This window comes from Salmo trutta, chromosome 13, assembly GCF_901001165.1.
Source record: "Salmo trutta chromosome 13, fSalTru1.1, whole genome shotgun sequence".
In the NCBI taxonomy this organism is placed as follows: Eukaryota; Metazoa; Chordata; class Actinopteri; order Salmoniformes; family Salmonidae; genus Salmo; species Salmo trutta.
In genome coordinates, this window is record NC_042969.1 from 734,468 (window position 1) to 756,186 (window position 21,719).

Genomic DNA, 21,719 nt, shown 5'->3' on the forward strand with positions numbered 1-21,719 from the left:
TGTGAAGACACTAACAGCTTACAGACGGTAGGCAATTAAGGTCTCTGGACTCGGAAAAACACCAAAAGAAAGATGCCCAGGGTCCCTGCTCATCGGCGTGAACGTGCCTTAGGCATGCTGCAAGGAGGCATGAGGACTGCAGATGTGGCCAGGGCAATAAATTGCAATGTCCGTACTGAGACGCCTAAGACAGCGCTACAGGGAGACAGGACGGACAGCTGATCGTCCTCACAGTGGCAGACCATGTGTAACAACACCTGCACAGGATCGGTACAGCCAAACATCACACCTGCGGGACAGGTACAGGATGGCAACAACAACTGCCCGAGTTACTCCAGGAACGCACAATCCCTCAATCAGTGCTCAGATAGTCCGTAATAGGCTGAGAGAGGCTGGACTGAGGGCTTGTAGGCCTGTTGTAACCAGACATCACCGGCAACAACGTCGCCTATGGGCACAAATCCACCGTCGCTGGACCAGACAGGACTGGCAAAAAGTGACGAGTCATGGTTTTGTCTCACCAGGGGTGATGGTCAGATTCGCGTTTATCGTCAAAGGAATGAGCGTTACACCGAGGCCTGTACTCTGGAGCGGGATCGATTTGGAGGTGGAGGGTCCATTATGGTCTGAGGTGATGTGTCACAGCATCATCGGACTGAGCTTGTCATTGCAGCAATCTCAACGCTGTGCGTTACAGGGAAGACATCCTCCTCCCTCATGTGGTACCCTTCCTGCAGGCTCATCCTGACATGACCCTCCAGCATGACAATGCCACCAGCCATACTGCTCATTCTGTGCATGATTTCCTGCAAGACAGGAATGTCAGTGTTCTGCCATGACCAGCGAAGAGCCCAGTTCTCAATCCCATTGAGCACGTCTGGGACCTTTTGGATCGGAGTGTAAGGGCAAGGGCCATTCCCCCCTGAAATGTCCAGGAACTTGCAGGTGCCTTGGTGGAAGAAGAACTGGCAAATCTGGTGCAGTCCATAAGATGCACTGCAGTACATAATGCAGCTGGTGGCCACACCAGATACTAACTGTTACTTTTGATTTTGACCCCCCTTTGTTCAGGGACACATTAATCCATTTCTGTTAGTCACGTCTGTGGAACTTGTTCAGTTTGTCTCAGTTGTTGAATCTTGTTATGTTCATTCAAATATTTACACATGTTAAGTTGAAAAATAAACGCAGTTGACAGTGAGAGGGCGTTTCTTCTCACTACACTGGAAGTTAATAGGAATACGACTTTTAGATCGCAAAAACTTCTATCATACATGTCAGATTTCAATACTGGCTGATGTTATAACGTGGGAGGGTATCTTCTATCGAATGAGCCATTGATCATATTTTTAGCAATATTCCTACCTCATGAAATTAGCATTTAAAAAAAAGTACCTTTTAACTAGACAAGTCAGTTAATTACATAATATTGCTGTAAGAATCAACTGTAGATTTGATTTATTTGTCAGGTATTTCTGCAGTGTGTGATTATTTGTAAAAGCTGCCAGAATCAAGCACAACATTCAGTCTTTACCTTGACAGTCCAAAGTCAGTGACTTTAATGGTCCCATTGGTATCTACCTGAGAAAAATAATACAGTATTTGTTATTTGAGGTCAGTATTGTATAGTGTATTATAGGACAGTAGCCTACATTACCAAATCAGTATCAAACCTGCTGAGTCTTTCAAATTTCTCAAGCTGCGCTTGATTTAGTTTGAAATCAATGGAGTCAATGGAATAGCCCCTAAAGTGCAAACTGCAAAACCCAAGCTATTTGACTCATATCTTATAAGTACATCTCTTACTAGGTCTCTGTGGATGTACTGCTGAGCCTCCAGGTAGGCCATGCCCTCTGTGACGTCCTTACACATTTCCAGGAGCTGGATAGGGGACGTGCTGCTTCAGGCCTTCCCGCAGGTAGCTGAGCAGGCAGCCGTTGGAGAGGAACTCTGTGACAATGTAGATGGGCCTTTGTTTGGTGCACACGCCATACAGCTGAACCAAGTTCTCGTGGCGGAGCTTCCTGGTTCAAGAGAAAAGAGATGAGATTGAACATGTGTTGAGGGCTATGTGGGTTAAATTGAACAACATTGTTGCCCTATATGGTGAGAATTTTGTCAGAGGACAAGGTGGAGCTGTTACCATATATACAGTATACTGTACCTCTGAATATATCTCTATCTATGGCTCTGAATGTATATTTCCAGTCCTTTCGGATCAACTTAATTGCCTTGGTTGTAGCAGGTACGGTAGTAGGAGCTAGGGGTTGATTTGGAATTGGGCACTCATTCACTACATTTGACCCCATAGTTCACTGACTGCATCCTTGTGAGATAGAGAGAGCTGTGCTTACATCATGACTTTGGCCTCCTCTATGAAGTCGTCTTCCGTTATGGAGCCCTCCTTGATCATCTTGATGGCCACGTCATGCTGGCCCTGCCACTTCCCATACTTCACCACTCCAAACTGCCCGTTGCCCAGCTCCTTGATGAAGGTGAGGTGGCGTGGGTCAATTTCCCAAATCCCTGAAGGACAAAACAACAAATTGAAGGAACACAATGTTTACTCATGTTAACAATCAAGCTAGTTGCTACAGCTAGCGTTCTTAAAATCAGTCATAAATGTTTCTGTTATAGCACTATTCTGGTCCCACACTGTATGTGCCATAGACAACTATTTTATTGTTGTCAAGTTGTACAGTTATACATCTTCAGCCTGCCAAAACACAAACAGTGCCACCAGGCTATAAAGACAATAGGAATGTATTTAAAGAACACACTCACGATACCCAAGCCCTGCTGTGGAAGGGGCATTTTGTGCACTACTTGACACAATATATTTCAGCCTGCTGACCATACCTGGAATGGGAGATGATGGACAATATAGTGCCTTCAGAAAGTTTTCACACCCCTTCACTTTTTCCACATTTTGTTGTGTTACAGGCTGAATTTAAAAAGTATTACATTTAGATTTTTTGGGGTCACTGGCCTAAACCACAATACCCCATAATGTCAAAGTGAAATTATGTTTTTTTTAATTTTTACAAATTAATTACAAATGAAAAGCTGAAAGTTCAGGAGTAAATATTTGCTTAACAAGTCACATAAGTTGCATAATAGTATTTGACATGATTTTTGAATTACTACCTCATCTTTGTACCCAACACATACAATTATCTGTAAGGTCCCTCAGTCGATCAGTGAATTTCAAACACAGATTCAACCACAAAGACCAGGGAGCTTTTCCAATGCCTCGCAATGAAGGGCACTTATTGGTAGATGGGTAAAAATAAAAAAGCAGACATTGAATATCCCTTTAATCATGGTGAAGTTATTAATTACACTTTGAATGGTGTATCAATACACCCAGTCACTAAAAAAAAATACAGGCATCCTTCCTAACTCAGTTGCCGGAGAGGAAGGAAACCGCTCAGGGATTTGGTGACATTAAAATAGTTACAGGAGAAAACTGAGGATGGATCAACAACATTGTAGTTACTCCACAATACTATCCTAATTGACAGAGTGAAAAGAAGGAAGCCTGTACAGAATAAAAATATTCCAAAACATGCATCCTGTTTGCAATAAGGCACTAAAGTAATACTGCATAAAATGTGACAAAGCAATTAACTTGTTGTCCTGAATATTAAGTGTTATGTTTGGGGAAAATCCAATACAACACATTACTGAGTACCACTCTCCGTATTTTCAAGCTTAGCAGTGTTATGGGTATGCTTGTAATCGCCAAGGGCTGGGGAGTTTTTCAGGATAAAAAAATGTAACGGAATGGAGCTAAGCACAGGCAAAATTCTAGAGGAAAACCTGGTTGTCTGCTTTCCACCATCAGCAGGACAATAACCTAAAACACAAGGTAAAGTCTACACTGGAGTTGCTCACCAAGAAGAGTTAATGTTCCTGAGTGGTCGAGGTCGTAGTGTTGACTTAAATCTACTTGAAAATATATAGCAAGACTTGAAAATGGTTGTCCCACAGCTGCAACTCCCGTACCGCGCCGCCAGAGATGGCCGCCTCGCTTCGCGTTCTCAGGAAACTATGCAGTATTTTGTTTTTTTTTATGTATTATCTCTTACATTGATACTCCAGGAAATCTTAAGTTTGATTACATACAGCCGGGAGGAACTATTGGATATAAGAGCAACGTCAACTTACCAACACTACGACCAGGAATACGACTTTCCTGAAGCAGATCCTCTGTTTGGTCCACCACCCAGGACAATGGATCGGATCCCAGCCGGCGACCCAAAACAACTGCGCCACAGGAAGGGCAGAAGAAGCGGTCTTCTGGTCAGGCTCCATAGACGGGCACATCGCGCACCGCTCCCGAGTTTACTACTCGCCAACGTCCAGTCTCTTGACAACAAGGTAGACGAAATCCGAGAAGGGTTGCCTTCCAGAGAGACATCAGAGATTGTAACGTTGTTTGTTTCACAGTAACGTGGCTCACTCGAGACACGCTATCGGAGTCGGTACAGCCACCTGGTTTCTTCACGCATCGCGCCAACAGAAACAAACATCTCTCTGGTAAGAAGAAGGGTGGGGTGTATGCCTTATGATTAACGAGACGTGGTGTGATCATAACAACATACAGGAACTCAAGTCCTTATGCTCACCTGACCTAGAATTCCTTACAATCAAATGTCAACCGCATATCTACCAAGAGAATTCTCTTCAATTATAATCACAGCCGTATATATCCCCCCCAAGTAGACACATCGATGGCCCTGAATGAACTTCATTGGACTCTATGTAGACTGGAAACCCCATATCCTGAAGCTGCATTTATTTAAGGCTAATCTGAAAACATGACTCCCTAAATTTTATCAGAATATCGAATGCGCTACCTTGGCGGAAAAAAATCCTGGACCGTTGTTACTCTAACTTCCGCGACACATACAAAGCCCTGCCCCGCCCACCTTTCGGAAAATCTGACCATGACTCCATTTTGTTGCTCCCAGCCTATAGACAAAAACTAAAACAGGAAATGCCCGTGCTCTGGTCTGTTCAACGCTTGTCGACCAATCTGATTCCACGCTTCAAGATTGCTTCGATCACGTGGACTGGGATATGTTCCGCATAGCGTTGGACAATAACATTGATGAATACGCTGATTCAGTGAGCGAGTTTATTAGCAAGTGCATCGGTGATGTTGTACCCACAGCAACTATTAAAACCTTCCCTAACCAGAAACCGTGGATTGATGGCAGCATTCGTGCAAAAGTGAAAGCGCGAACCACTGCTTTTAATCAGGGCAAAGCGACCGGAAACATGACCGAATATAAACAGTGTAGCTATTCCCTCCGCAAGGCAATCAAACAAGCTAAGCATCAGTATAGAGACAAAGTCGAGTTGCAATTCAACGGCTCAGACAGGAGAGGTATATGGCAGGGTCTACAGTCAATCACGGACTACAAAAACAAAACCTGCTCCGTCGCGGACCACGATGTCCTGCTCCAAGACAAACTAAACAACTTCTTTGCTCACTTTGAGGACAATACAGTGCCAACGGCACGGTCCGCTACCAAAACCTGCGGACTCTCCTTCACCGCAGCCAACGTGAGTAAAGCATTTAAACATGTTAACCCTCGCAAGGCTGCCGGCCCAGATGGCATCCCTAGCCGCGTCCTCAGAGCATGCGCAGACCAGCTGGCTGGTGTGTTTACGGACATATTTAATCTATCCTTATCCCAGTCTGCTGTTCCCACATGCTTCAAGAGGGCCACCATTGTTCCTGTTCCCAAGAAAGCTAAGGTAACTGAGCTAAATGACTATCGTGCTTTGAGAGACTAGTCAAGGATCATATCATCTCCACCCGACCTGACACCCTAGACCCACTCCAATTTGTTTACTGCCCCAATACGTCCACAGACGACTCAATCGCAATCACACTGCACACTGCCCTAACCCATCTGGACAAGAGGAATACCTATGTAAGAATGCTGTTCATCGACTACAGCTCAGCATTTAACACCATAGTACCCTCCAAACTCGTCATTAAGTTCGAGACCCTGGGTCTCGACCCCGCCCTGTGCAACTGGGTCCTGGACTTCCTGACGGGCCGCCCCCAGGTGGTGAGGGTAGGAAACAACATCTCCACCCCGCTGATCCTCAACACTGGGGCCCCACAAGGGTGTGTTCTCAGCCCTCTCCTGTACACCCTGTTCACCCACGACTGCGTGGCCATGCACGCCTCCAACTCAATCATCAAGTTTGCAGACGACACTACAGTGGTAGGCTTGATTACCAACAACGACGAGACGGCCTACAGGGAGGAGGTGAGGGCCCTCGAAGGGTGGTGTCAGGAAATAACCTCACAGTCAATGTCTACAAAACAAAGGAGATGATCGTGGACTTCAGGAAACAGCAGCGGGAGCACCCCCCTATCCACATCAACGGGACTTTAGTGGAAAAGGTGGAAAGTTTTAAGTTCCTCGGCGTACACATCACAGACAAACTGAAGTGGTCCACCCACACAGACAGCATGGTGAAGAACGCGCAACAGCGCCTTTTCAACCACAGGAGGCTGAAGAAATCCGGCTTGTCACCAAAATCACTCACAAACTTTTACAGATGCACAATCGAGAGCATCCTGTCAGGCTGTATCACCGCCTGGGACGGCAACTGCTCCACCCACAACCGTAAGGCTCTCCAGAGGGTAGTGAGGTCTGCACAACGCATCACCGGGGGCAAACTACCTGCTCTCCAGGACACCTACACCACCCGATGTCACAGGAAGGCCAAAAAGATCATCAAGGACAACAACCACCCGAGCCACTGCCTGTTCACCCCGCTATCATCCAGAAGGCGAGGTCAGTACAGGTGCATCAAAGCTGGGACCGAGAGACTGAAAAATAGCTTCTATCTCAAGGCCATCAGACTGTTAAACAGCCATCACTAACATTGAGTGGCTGCTGCCAACATACTGACTGAATCTCTAGCCACTTTAATAATATTTTTTTAAATGTAATACATGTAATAAATGTATCACTAGTCACTTTAAACTATGTCACTTTATATAATGCTTACATACCCTACACTACTCATCTCATATGTATATAATGTACTCTATACCATCTCCTGCATCTTGCCTATGCCATTCGGCCATCGCTCATCCATGTATATTTTTATGTACATATTCTTATTCATTCCTTTACACTTGTGTGTTGTTGTGAAATTGTTAGATTACTTGTTTGATATTACTGCATGGTCGGAACTAGAAGCACAAGCATTTCGCTACACTCGCATTAACATCTGCTAACCATGTGTATGTAACAAATAACATTTTATTTGAGGAGAGGCGAAGGTCGAGAGCCATGCGCACTCCGAAACACGACCCTGCTTAGCCACACTGCTTCTTGAGACACTACTTGCTTATCCCGGAAGCCAGCCACACCAATGTTTTGGAGGAAACACTGTCCAGCTGGCATACAGAAGTCAGCTTGCAGATGCCTGGCCCGCCACAAGGAGTTGCTAGAGTGCAATGGTACAAGTAAATCCCGGCCGGCCAAATCCTCCCCTAACCCGGACGACACTGGGCCAATTGTGCACCGCCTCATGGGTCTCCCAGTCACGGCCGGCTGTAGCACAGCCTGGGATCAAACCCGGGTCTGTTGTGACGCCTCAAGCACTGTGACGCAGTGCCTTAGACCGCTGCGCCACTCGGGAGGCCAGAACTTGAAGAATTTTGAAAATAATATTGGGCAAATGTTGCACAATCCAGGTATGGAACGCTCTTAGAGACTTACCCAGAAAGCCTATAATTTCTGCCAATGGTGCTTCTACAAAGTTTTGACTCAGGGGTGTAAATACATATGTAAATGAGATTTTTCAGTATTTGATTTTCTATAAATTTGCTAGAAATTCAAAAACTTTGAGAATTCTGGTAATGTTACTGGAATCTTTCAACCCTAATTTGGGGGAGTTGTACCTGCTGCATTGTGCTGGTGGTAGTTAATGAGGTCTGGGATGCTGCTGAAATTGTGCTTCTCTGCCAAGTAGAACTGGCCTTGTTGGGTGGTGCAAATGTTGTAGTGTCTGCAACTACCCGCAGTCTCCCTAATGGCGAACAGCGAATAAAATAGAGTTAGGTTTGGTTTGATTGAGTAGAGTTACTAGGTTGTGTTAAATGGATGAATATAACACTCCAAAATCAATGTTTTCAGACCTCAAAAGGAGCATAATGCCAAGATGAGTCCACATCCCACGCCATCGGTTGTGTAGATCTAGCTATATGCCTCAACTTCAAATGAATGTAAAAGATGAGCACTGCAAATCGAGAAATTACATAGTTCTTATCTCTTCTGTTCATTTTGGATTATGGTGTAGAGCTGAATCTTTGATTTTGGAGTGTAATGTCCTTTCAATAGATGAGTTTATTTTCATGGGCCGAGAATCTAAAAATAACAACAAGGTGCTCAGTTCACTGACACCTTGGTTGCTTTCCAAATGGCACCCTATTCCCTATGTCCCTCAAATTCAAATCTGGACTTTGAAGCCAGTTCCACTTCCTTTTTTCATTCTTCCCCTCTAATCGGACTGATTTAGACATGGGACACCAGCTGTATCAGGTAGAACAGAAAACCAGCAGTACTCTGCACCACGTAGGGTAAGATTTGAATACCCCTGCCCTACATAGTGTGATACTTTTGACCAGAGCCCATTTGCCATTTGGGATGCAGCCTAAGTCCTTTGAGAAGGTAGTGCAGAAAGAATAATCCTGGTTTTGCATGGAGACATTTACATCTCTCTTCCTCTGCAGGTGACTGTTTCCAATTTCATTATCTACTGCTGAGCAGTTCTTCTTTTGACTGTCCATTTATGGTCTGCATATGACATTGCATCCAATTCCAATGTAGTGCACCACTTTTGACCAGAGCCCTATGGTCAAAAGTAGTGCAATACAACACTTTGGATGCATTCATGATTTTGGCAAGTGGCTAGGCCTACACACAGGATGCATCCCAAATGGCACCCCAGGTCAAAAGTAGTGGATATAAAGGGAATAGGGTGCCATTTGGGACGCAGAACACACTTAGCCATGCCCGGTCTGTCTGCCCTCAATGAAAGGGAAAGGGAAAATGAACTCACCCGCACTTTGTGAACACAGAAACGGTGTACTTCCCAGCTTTGCTTGAGTCTCGTACTAAGAAACCACCATCTTTGTTCTGGGAAAATAAAAAAGAATACACATTTTAGTCACAAACCTCAGCTAGAGGAGATACATACAAAGCAGAAGAAGTATTGCTTTGTATTGCTTTGTCGTTCAGCAGCATTAGTATCCCATAGCAATGTTTTGTCATTCTAAGCTATTTTACAGATGATGCCACAAGGGATATTGGTGCCCTGATAGCTACAGTATGAAGACCACAGCTCAGCTCAGAGAACCACAATGAAAACTCATTTTTTATGTTATCCTCAATGATTTTACATGCAGTGTATCATCTTGTGTGGCTGGTGTAAGCATAGGAGAAGAACAGTATGACAACTGTTTATTCATTGGCATTACCTCTGTCTTCAACAGATTCTCTGCCTGGCTACGGTTCATGGTCTTGCGGTACCAGCTGGGAAAAAGAGAAGGTGAAATGTGCATGCTTTAAACCACTATGGTTGACCTGATTTCATAGCAATGGTTATTAAAGCAGGTCACATGAGGCAGTATTCTGCTGAGTCATGTTAATTAGGCACTAAATGGAAGAAAACTAATTGAAACTGGGAGGGACTACCTTGATTTGTCCAATAAATTGAAAAAACAATTCTAACGTTTTGTGTTGAGTGCCCTACTGAACGTGGCCCTGGTGCAGGCATATAATGGGTTCGGAAGGTTAGGTGATTTGGTACATCATTCGTTGGTTCCAACAAGATTAGAGAGGTTTAGGGTTTCAGATTTAATCCTATCATGTTAATGTCATGTTTAATAGTCAATGTTTTACACAGAAAGATAATTCCATACTCACTCAAACCTTTCCAGTTAATTTCCAGCCTCCACAACGTAGTTACTGGGAATGTATCCCTCCTTGCTGCAAATGAAGGCCACACACACAATCTCCTGATAAGTCAATGCATCAATTTAGTATATTAATGACAAAGGGTGACATATGCATGCTGCAAAACAGTTCACATCTATGCAAATCATACCGTAAATCAGAATTTTAATGCAAATTATAATCTAGCTGTGTGATTCAATTTCACACTTTTCCTCAACAATATGCATTATATAAACTACCGGTCAAACGTTTTAGAACACCTACTCATTCAAGGGTTTTTCTTTATTTTTACTATTTTCTACATTGTAGAATAATAGTGAAGACATCAAAACTATGAAATAACACATATGGAATCATGTAGTGTTAATAAATGTTTGGGATTCTTCAAATAGCCACCCTTTGCCTTGATGACAGTTTTGCACACTCTTGGCATTCTCTCAACCAGCTTCATGATGTAGTCACCTGGAATGCATTTCAATTAACAGGTGTGCCTTCTTTAAAGTTAATTTGTGGGATTTCTTTCCTTCTTAATGCATTTGAGCATTAAGTTGTGTTGTGACAAGGTAGGTTGGATATACAGAAGATAGCAGTATTTGGTAAAAGACCAAGTCCATATTATGTCAACAACAGCTCAAATAAGCAAAGAGAAATGACAGTCCATCATTACTTTAAGACATGAATGATAGTCAATACAGAAAATGTCAAGAACTTGGAAAGTTTCTTCAAGAGCAGTCGCAAAAACCATCAAGCGCTATGATAAAACTGGCTCTCATGAGGACTGCCACAGGAAAGGAAGACCCAGAGTTACTTCTGCTGCAGAGGATAAGTTCATTAGAGTTACCAGCCTTAGAAATTGCAGCCCAAATAAAGCCTTCACAGAATTCAAGTAACAGACACATCTCAACATCAACTGTTCAGAGGAGACTGTGTGAATCAGGCTTTCGTGGTCGAATTGCTGTAAAGAAACCACTACTAGAGGACACCAATAAGAAGAAGCGACTTGATTGGGCCGAGAAGCATGAGAAATGGACAATAGACCGTTGGAAATTTTAGATTTTTGGTTCCAACCGTCATGTCTTTGAGAGACGCAGTGTGGGTGAACGGATGATCTCCACATGTGTATTTCCCACCGTAAAGCACGGAAGAGGAGTTGTTATGGTGTGGTGGTGCTTTGCTAGTGACACTGTGTGATTTATTTAGAAATCAAGGCACACTAAACCAGCATGGCTACCACAGCATTCTGCAGCAATATGCCATCCCGTCTGGTTTGGGCTTAGTGGGACTATCATTTGTTTTTCAACAGGACAATGACTCAGCACACCTCCAGGCTGTGTAAGGGCTATTTGACCAAGAAGGAGAGTGATGGAGTGCTGCTTCAGATGACCTGGCCTCCACAATCCCCCAACCTCAACCCTATTGAGATGGTTTGGAATGAGTTGGACCGCAGAGTGAAGGAAAAGCAGCCAACAAGTGCTCAGCATATGTGGGAACTCCTTCAAGACTGTTAGAAAAGCATTCCAGGTGAAGCTGATTGAGAGAATGCCAAAAGTGTGCAAAGCTGTCATCAAGGCAAAGGGTGGCTACTTTGAAGAGTCTCAAATATAAAATATTTGTTGATTTGTTTAACACTTTTTTGGTTATTACATGATTCCATATGTGTTATTTCTTAGTTTTGATGTCTTCGCTATTATTCTAAAATGTGGAAAATAGTAAAAAATAAAGAAAACCCTTGAATAAGTAGTACTGTCCAAACATTTGACTGGTACTGTATGTTCTTCAGCTTTTGTTTTGATGCTCTATACTGACCATGCTTCAGCTGGTGGATCCACTGCTTTCAGACCTCGTCACTCTTGGCGAATATGTAGAGAGAGCCCTCATCGTAGATTATCTGTGGTAAATTGTGGGGGGTGGGAATACGATTGTTTCTGTAATTGGTGAAGTGTAGTGCCAGGGCAGGCCACACACGAAAACAACACAATAGTGTAGAAGTGTCTATTTTATCACAACAATAAGGATGAAAATACTATTCCCTAAACCTGTCCCCAGATCTGTTTGTGCGATATAGCAAGCAATGACCATAGGAATTATACAGCACAAACTCATCTGGAACCACATTACTGCTTCCTACATCTTTGGAGATAAACTTATCTAATGTATCAGTAATTTATTTCTTGTGCTTCTCAGCCTTTCTGCCACCCATCTCATAAAAATATATTGGGTATTTCCTGTCTTTATAGATGCCGTGCTGTAATAATAATTTACTGCTTAGTCAACATGTCTACTGTGGTGACACTTGTGCTGTTGTTGAAACCCTCAGTTCACCTTGTTCTGCACTGTATAGAGAGTAGGTTTCACTTCTTCTTATTCTTTTAGCATGTTAACCATTTCTACAATGCTGGGTAAAGGAGTTTCTCTCTTGAGGTAGACACAGTATAACCCCTTTCACCTCTAAGCTACCTGAATGGTCTCTATAGGCTTTTTAGCCCAGGGCTAATTGGAATCTCAACTAAGACTGAGCAAAAAGCCTGGAGAATACTGTCAGAGTTAAAGCAAGCACACCACATATGCTTAATTAAACATCTACAGTATATATAGGATATTAATTCTGATGTCACTCAACTGGAGCAACAGTGATGGAGTGCTTCTCTTTTTGCTGCCGCACAAAATTATTGTAACAGGACATGAAGAAAGAGTTAACTAAAACATCCACAGGTCTGAGATCTGTGGTTGTGCTCGTCTCAATGGTAAACACTGAGCTACAGCATGTTATTTTTTTGTTAACCTTTTTCTTCCCAATTTCGTGATATCCAATTTGTAGTTACAGTCTTATCCCATCACTGCAACTGCTTTACGGACTGTGGAGAGGTGGAGGTCGAGAGCCGTGCCTCCTCTGAAACACGACCCCACCAAGCCACACTGCATCTTGACACAATGCTCGCTTAACCCGGAAGCCAGTTGCATCAATGTGTTGGAGGAAACACCGTACTCCTGGCGACCAGGTCAGCATGCAATGCGCCTGGTCCGCAACAGGAGTCGCTAGAGCGCAATGGGCAAGGACAACCCGGCCGACGAAACCCTCCCCTAACCCGGACGATGCTGGGTCAATTGTACGCCACCTCATGGGTCTCCCGGTCACGGCTGGCTGCGACACAGCCTGGGATCAAACCAGGATCTGTAGTGACGCAACTAGTACTGGGATGCAGTGCCTTAGGCTGCTGCGCCACTCGGGAGGCCCCTGAGCTACAGTATGTTAACTGATCTAGGACCAGCAGGTGCTCACCTGGAACGGGTACTGGCGCTCCGTGGGTGCGCTGGACTCTGGCTGTACTCTCCCCACACACTTGATCTTATCGATGCCCACAATGCCTTTCAACCCTTTCTTTTTCTGCAGAGGATAGGGATTACAGTGAGTGTGGAAAGCAGCAGGACTAAGGTACTGGTCGAAATTTATTGGGGGGAAAAGGCTGGTCCAAAAGTCTTACATATTTTCACATGACCCTACTGTTTAATACATTTTACTACCTCCCCCTTATAGAATTAACTCAAAATAGTGTTTACGACCACAATTAACAATAGCTGTAGCTATTGTAAATCTCGACAAACAGACAATTACATCCCTCCCTACTTTGTAGGCCTACCCAATATCAAAGACTTGGCTTGACAATCTCTGAATATCATTAAACTTTTTGGTGTTATGCAACAGATGTATCTTTCCATCAATTGGCCACTGCACAGTTTGGATTGATAGATTTTATTTGTCAGTTAAAAAATACATATGTACACAAATATTTTTTTAAGTCACTGGGATTGCACAATAAAGTCAGGGACATATTTCCATTGTGGTCCCTATTTTTTACATAAATACAGGGGCGCAACTTTCACTGAGGACAGGGGAGACATAACCCCCCCCCCTCCCCCACATTCTAAATATGCATTTTTGTCCTCCCCAGTTTTATTATTGCACTGTGATACAAAAAAATGGCTTTGGTGTGCTTTAGGACCATGCGGATGCATGCGGTATGATAGAAAAATTACATATTTACCTGATTTGTTAGATATTTGACGATTAAATACTTAACTGAACAGTAAGACATTTCTGTTCTATTAAATGTCTGTGTGAACTGAGAGGAGCCTAAAAACCTACAGCTGGCATTTCATAGATAAGATGTGGTGGGTGTCACCGAGATAGAGCCTGGAGGAAGAGAACACAGGCCTCAATATTCCTAATTGTCCTGGCATCTGGGAGACAACACTTTGATAATCTATCAATAACTGAAAAATAATAAAAACAAAAAAGGGTATGCTCAGAGCGAGGTCTTCCTTAAGAGGGCCACAGCTGAGGTAACTAGCAGGACTGATTTGAGTTGATAAGGGTGTTCTTAAGTGAGGTATCCTTGGGCATAATTGTTAATTAGCCAGTTGCGGGCAACCAAAAGTCCAGATTCATGGTACTGAGTTGATCACAGTAGGATTGGTGAGGTTAATGTGGAGTGAAGGACTAGAGTGCCTGACGAGGTCACCTGGCTTGGTGAAGTTCAAAATATAATGTGTAATGTTTGACAAATGAGGTCAACAGGTATGCCCTGGGTTACTATTGTTAGGCGTTATTCCCTGTGAGTTCTGTGTTTGCGAATGTGATATGAGAGTTGTGTGAGTGGAAATAAGTATTAATCTGAAGTTTGGATAATAAGATATAGAAATGTGTATAATAAGCTGATTTAAATTTTGGATAACAAGTTTTGATATGTAGAGTTATCTTGGGGTTCTGTCCATCACTGCCCATTTTGGAAAATCAAGGGGTGGTATTGAATGCGGGATGTTATTTAGAAAGTAGCGGCAAGTCTATCATTTCTGGAAGTCTAGGGAACCGTTGAGGATACGTGTGAAGCATTATTTTCCATAGGGCAGCGTCCGGGAAACTAACGTTTTTGGATTCCGCTGGTAGTGTAGGGATGTAGAGTTGTTGGAAACACACATGGAGTGGTTAATTAATGTGAGTACCTAAGATTTCCTATGTTATACATGGATTCTGTGAAGATATGGAAAAAAAATGAGACATTTTATGTGTATAATCGATTACTAGAGATTTGATAAGGTAATACTGGGAATAATTATATGCAACTTAAACAACCCATACATAGGTTCAGAGGAGTGGTCTCTTTATGGATCATTTGATAGAGATAAGGTTAAAAACATTATATTATATGACTGTCTAAATGCTTATGGGATTTTCTCCATCCGGGTAATACATTTAGAGAGAACTGCCCATAAGGCCTGAAAATGTATTTTTCGCAGTAAGAGTTGCTATATTGATTGAATAAATAATTTTTTCCATGAAGTTAGTGCGAATTAAGGTAGACTTTTCATCAATATATTAAAACCGCGAGGTGAGAGGCGCAGAAATAAATTCATAGAAGAGGTAAACTATAGCAAAGCCATAAAGACACTAAGGGAAGTGCCTTAGCATTCTACCAATTCGGCTCGAATATGGGAAAAAAATCTAATCATGGATTAATTTCGGTAGTTCTCTTGTTTATGTCTGGAAGTAGCTAGCAAGCTTTTGCCAGTTAGTTTGGGTGCTTGACTGCTTTTGTGAGGCAAGGAAAGTATTATATTTTGTGATGTCATAGAGCTGCTCCTTAGCAGATTTTGGGGTTGAATAATCCTTGTGAGAATCAAGGACAGTGGATATTAGGTAACATATTACAATTGGCATTAGTATATGTAGTGAATTTGTTATTGCCTTAAAAAGATGAAGAAACTCGTATGCCAAACATCGCCACATTAGTAAACTATTTGGTAGAGCAGGGTCACAAGGCATCATATGGGGCGGCAGGTAGCCTAGTGGTTAGAGCGTTGGGCCAGTAACAGGTTGCTACATCGAATCCCTGAGCTGACAAGGTAAAAATCTTTCGTTCTACCCCTGACAAGGCAGTAAACCCACTGTTTTTAGGCCGTCGTTGTAAATAAGAATTTGTTCTTAACTGACTTGCCTAGTTAAATGAAGGTTAAATAAAATATTAAAATATAGGAAAGTACAACAAGAGATAACATATTTGTGGGTTTTGAGAACAATGCAACTCAGGAAAAAGCTAGGGGTTTTAATCTCACACTATTTTATTTCAACAATAGATTTATTGAATTGATGGAAGGGAGGAGGGGTCACAAGTAATTCAAGTGGCCTCCCTGTGAACAGAAGTTAAGTTTGTTTTGACTATTATAAAAATAAAAAAAATCTCCTGGTATAGTAACATTAGACGGAAAGACAGAGGTAGCGGAAAGACAGAGGTAGAGTATAGTAGAGGGCTTTCTGAGTTTATGGAAACAGAGATGTAGACTAGTGAAGGTAACAAAGGAAAGAAAGTCAATTGGAAAGTAAGAATTTTGAATTTGAATTGTTTGGATTGATTAAGAATTGGCTGAGGTATTTTATATATTTGGCGCATTACAGGTTAATCTTAAAATAATAGTGTGAAGCAGAAAGGGAATATCCAGCAGAGATTGGTATTAAAAATATAGAGGAATATTGTTAGGTTAGACTATAATGTAAACATTGCCTTCTAGTAAGGAGAGAATAATCATGGTTTGGTTTATTTTATTTTCTAAACCTTGCAATGGATGACAGTGATGAAGACATTGTTAAGGAGGGTTGATGTAAACTTAATGTGTTGACAGTATGGGAATGTGTAAGGGCTGTCGTCGTAATGAGACCAAGGTGCAGCGGAGGATGTGTATTCATCTTTGGTATTTAATGAAAAGAGAACACTACAAAAATAAACAAAAACGACAGCCAAACAGTCCTGTCAGGAAAAACTCTAAACAGAAACACTAGACAGAAACAATCACCCACAAAAACCCAAAGAAAAAACAGGCTACTTATGTGTGACTCCCAATCAGCAACAACAAACTACAGCTGTGCCTGATTGGAAGCCACACGGCCAAAATCAACGAAACAAACCAACCTAGAAAAAAGAACATAGAACGCCCACCCAATGTAACACCCTGGCCTAACCAAAATAAAGAACAAAAACCCCTCTCTATGGCCAGGGTGTTACAGAATGGTAATATGTTATTCATGTTTTTTTTATAGCACTCTAATGATGCGATATTTTAGTAATATGAAAAGCTGAGGTTTCAATACAAGGTTAAATGATGAGTAGAGGGATAGAGCCTTGAGAAAAAGATTAGCTGCGGTTGAAAGCGAGCAGGCATTGGGACATTTGAAGTAGAGGTATGAGAAACGTTATTTGACCGTTTCTGGTTATTGTTGCTTGGTTTTATAGTTTAGGTAACACCAGTGAATTTCTAAAATTATAATCTGTTTCCATTACATGGAACAGTGTCCAGCAATTAAAGTAGATTGAAATAAGTATTGAATATTAAACTGATGAGAAAGCACCAACTTTTTGAAGGTTCTACATTTGTTAAACAACAGGTTTATATTTTTACTAAATTAATGCAACAGGTTGCAATGTTTAGATTACCGGAAAGGGGTTACGGGTTCGTTTTGTGACCCCCAAAAACCACACAAGCCTCCCCAAAGTAACAAAAAAAAAAGTTTGACAACCCTCCCCCCCGTAAATTTCTATCTGTCCCTAATAGAACCAAATGTACATTGTCATGCAGTGACAGAATGATAATTGAGATAATGCAAATCATTAATGATTTAGTTGGGCAAACTTTTTTAAAAATGTATTGTTGTAGGCCTACTTCCTCCACATCCTCACCGGTCTCCCTACACCCAAAGAAGGGCACTGCGTTCATCCACCTCTGGCCTGCTCGCCTCCCTACCTCTGCGGAAGCACAGTTCCCACTCAGCCCAGTCAAAACTGTTCGCTGCTCTAGCACCCCAATGGTGGAACAAGCTCCCTCACGACGCCAGGACAGCGGAGTCAATCACCACCTTCCGGAGACACCTGAAACCCCACCTCTTTAAGGAATACCTGGGATAGGATTAAGTAATCCTTCTAACCCCCCCCCTACCCTCCCCCCAAATAAGATATAGATGTACTATTGTAAAGTGGTTGTTCCACTGGATATCATAAGGTGAAAGCACCAATTTGTAAGTCGCTCTGGATAAGAGCGTCTGCAAAATGATGTAAATGTAAATGTAGTCTACCCGCCTCTGGTATAATGCATTTCCACCTCTCACTCTCACATCCACCTCTCACATAATGCATTTCCACCTCTCACATAATGCATTTCCACCTCTCACTCTATCAGTCTTGCTTTTACATCTTCCTCAATTAAAATGAGATATTCTAACAGATCAATCTTGCTGGTAAAACGTCATTAAATATTACCTAGCAATAATGTGTATGTAGGGCTTTTAAAAATATACAATAATCACACAGATAGTGCAACTACAGCATAGGCAACACAATAATACCAGACAGAGCCCATTTGTTGCTACTATGTTGAAATCAATATTCTTAGAGCCACCTTGTTGATATAATGTTTCAATATTCGCAGAATGTTTCCCTTCCCTGGCAAGTAATGCAGACACGGAAAACGCAAACATTTGCGGGACGCGCACGAGAAAATGTTGGTGGGAAGCGCAGGAGACAATGACACTGTCATAGTACACTGTATGCACCTTTCCACAAGAGTGGCTTCCTACAGCACGGTGCATTTGGAAAGTATTCAGACCCCTTGAGTTTTTCCACATTTTGTTACATTACAGCTTTATTCTAAAATTGATTACATTATTTTTTTCTCATCAATCTACACACAATACCCCATAATGACAAAGCAAAAACTGGTTTTCAGAAATGTTAGCAAATGTATTAAAAATATAAAACAGAAATACCTTATTTACATAAGTATTCAGACCCTTTGCTATGAGACTCAAAAACAAGCTCAGGTGCATCCTGTTTCCATTGATCATCTTTGAGATATTTCTACAACTTGATTAGAGTCCACCTGTGGTAAATTCAATTGATTGGACATGATTTGAAAAGGCATACACCTGTCTATATAAGGTCTCACAGTTGACAGTGCATGTCAGAGCAAAAACCAAGCCATGAGGTCGAAGGAATTGTCCGTAGAGCTCAGGATTGTTTCCAGGCACAGATCTGGGGAAGGGTACCAAAACATTTATGCAACAATGAAGGTTCCCAAGAACACAGTCGCCTCCATCATTCTTAAATGGAAGAAGTTTGGAGCCACCAAGACTCTTCCTAAAGCTGTCCTCCAGGCCAAACTGAGCAATCGGGGAGAGGGCCCTTGTTCAGGGAGGTGAGGGCTTTGGTCTCCAGAACTCCACCAATCAGGCCTTTATGGTAGAGAGGCCAGAGGGAAGCCACTCCTCAGTAAAAGGCCACATAGCAGCCCAATTGGAGTTTGCCAAAAGGCACCTAAAAGACTCTCAGACCATGAGAAACAAGATTCCCTGGCCTGATGAAACCAAGATTGAACTCTTTGGCCTGAATGTCGAACGTCACGTCTGAAGGAAACCTGGCACCATCCCTACGGTGAAGCATGGTGGTGGCAGAATCATGATGTGGGGATGTTTTTCAGCGGCAGGGAATGGGAGACTAGTCAGGATTGAGGGAAATATGAACGGAGCAAAGTACAGAGAGATCCTTGATGAAAACCTGCTCCAGATCGCTCAGGACCTCAGACTGGGGCGAAGGTTCACCTTCCAACAGGACAACGACCCTAAGCACACAGCCAACACAACACAGGAGTGGCTTCGGGACAAGTCTCTGAATGTCCTTAAGTGGCCTAGTCAGAGCCCGGACTTGAACCCGATCGAACATCTTTGGAGAGACTTGAAATAGCTGTGCAGCTGTGCAGTGCCAATTTATCCTACCATTTCTAAATATCTGCGTGCCAGTTATGATTTTCCTGTATGCGTTTTAGGCTACCTACCTGTGCCCAAAACATTTTTAACTGCCCACAAACTAAATTGCTGGCTACTAGAGAGAGGTGCTGTCCATTCAGCACCACGGCACAGAGTTCCAGTATACCTACCTGTACCGAGGCGCTGAATCACTGGTGCGGCCTTAGCTCCCAATTATAAGGCATGTGTAGATTTTCCTTTTGTATTTCCTGATTTTCGCCATTCTTTGGTCAGGTTCGTTTGTCTTCATGCATCCTTGTCAATTGTAGGCCTAAGTAAGTCCATTGATGTAGGCTATGCCTTTTATTTCAATGCATGTGTAGGATTTATCTGGCATACTCAGCTGTTATATGCACCAGTTACTTTCACATTGATGTCGACATTTGAAGTTGGCCTTGTTGTGACTTGATAGCGTGCATTATGCAGCTATTTCATGTTCACTGTATGCGCCGTTCCACAAGTAAATTAGTCAATTTCTGATGAAGTTGAGTAGTGGTTGACATTGTAGCCTACACGCAGTTCCACAGACCTTAAAGATAATATTGTGGTGAAGAAATACACATTAGACATGGGGTGGGGGAGATCATTTTTGTTTGTTTTTGCTGTTCTACAAAATAGCATTTTAGAGTTTAAAAATGATGTAGAAATGCAGTAAATTACAATTTGCCATACCCTAGGTTTAGCTGAGGTGATGCTACTGAATACCAGTAGTTAAAAGGTACTGCAGTCTGTATTTGTGGGAGCATGGCTAATGTAATGTAGTATTTTAGTATTGTTATAGTATTAAACGGCTGATCTTAAAGTTAGACGGTTGGGTCAAGGTAAATGTATATAATGTAAAAACATATAGTACATTAGCCCGGTCCCAGATATGTCTTGCCAACTCCTATCTATGGTCATTGTTAGATTTGGGACCAGGCTAACAGTGCATACCCCTTTGTCCAGATCATTGTCGTAGTAGGCGATCTTGTCCGGTGTGAGGATGAACAGCCTCTCCTTGAAGTTTAAAGGGGAGGTCTTCTTCTTCTGCTGGGAGCGTTTTATAAAGATCTCTTCCAGGAGATTGTCTGACATGGTCTGATCAGATGTTATTTCCCTACCTGGAGACAAGACCCATTAATATAACAGCTACAGTCAGAGATGGAACTTAACGGGCAATGAAATGTAATATTTTTGTCCCATAAATTCAAGGCCTTATAAGGTATAAAAAGAGACCAGTGGCTTCAACCACATCAAGTGCTGTAGCAAACCTTGATAGTGATCATAGCTATTGAAGGAAATGTATGGTTGACTGTTCGTCATCGGGAAAATCATTAATGCTGTACTGTACATGTACTTTACTCATAATATGCATGGGTTTCCCTGAAACACAGCTTATCACATGCACCCAGGCTGTTTTCACATCTAAGAACTGTGACTGTGTGAAACCAGTTCCCACAGTGCTTAACAGAGTATGGCGAAGTTGCCCTCTAGAAACACATCGTCACCCCTCATGGTTAAGGTTAGGATTTTGGGACAGTAAAGCTGATCCTAGATCTGTGCCTATAAGACCAACTAATACCCAGTCCTTATACTACTAACTACTTACCCACTATTCATGAGCTCTGTGCTGTGCCACTACAGCATAGATCTGAAAGCATATAGAAACTATAGTAACAGATGAGATCCGAAGCAGGTATCAGTGTATGACTAACCCCTGGTTTGCATGAGCACTCCTTCTAATGCCAATGACACCCTTGTTGCCAGTATTTCCTCCTTCGCTGTGGCACAACTGTTTCCTTTACCGACCACTTCCGGCTTCTCTGTGTTCCATACCACATTGACCCACTTTTTCCCCCCATACGATGAAGGCATGACATGTCTGATATAGTTAA

The 21,719-nt window shown here is 42.5% G+C and overlaps 1 pseudogene; it reads right to left on the reverse strand.

Annotated features, from left to right (window-relative positions):
• Positions 1-1,530: 1,530 nt before the first annotated feature.
• On the reverse strand, positions 1,531-21,676 carry LOC115204993 (tyrosine-protein kinase BTK-like; annotated as a pseudogene).
• Between the last annotated feature and the right edge of the window lie 43 nt (positions 21,677-21,719).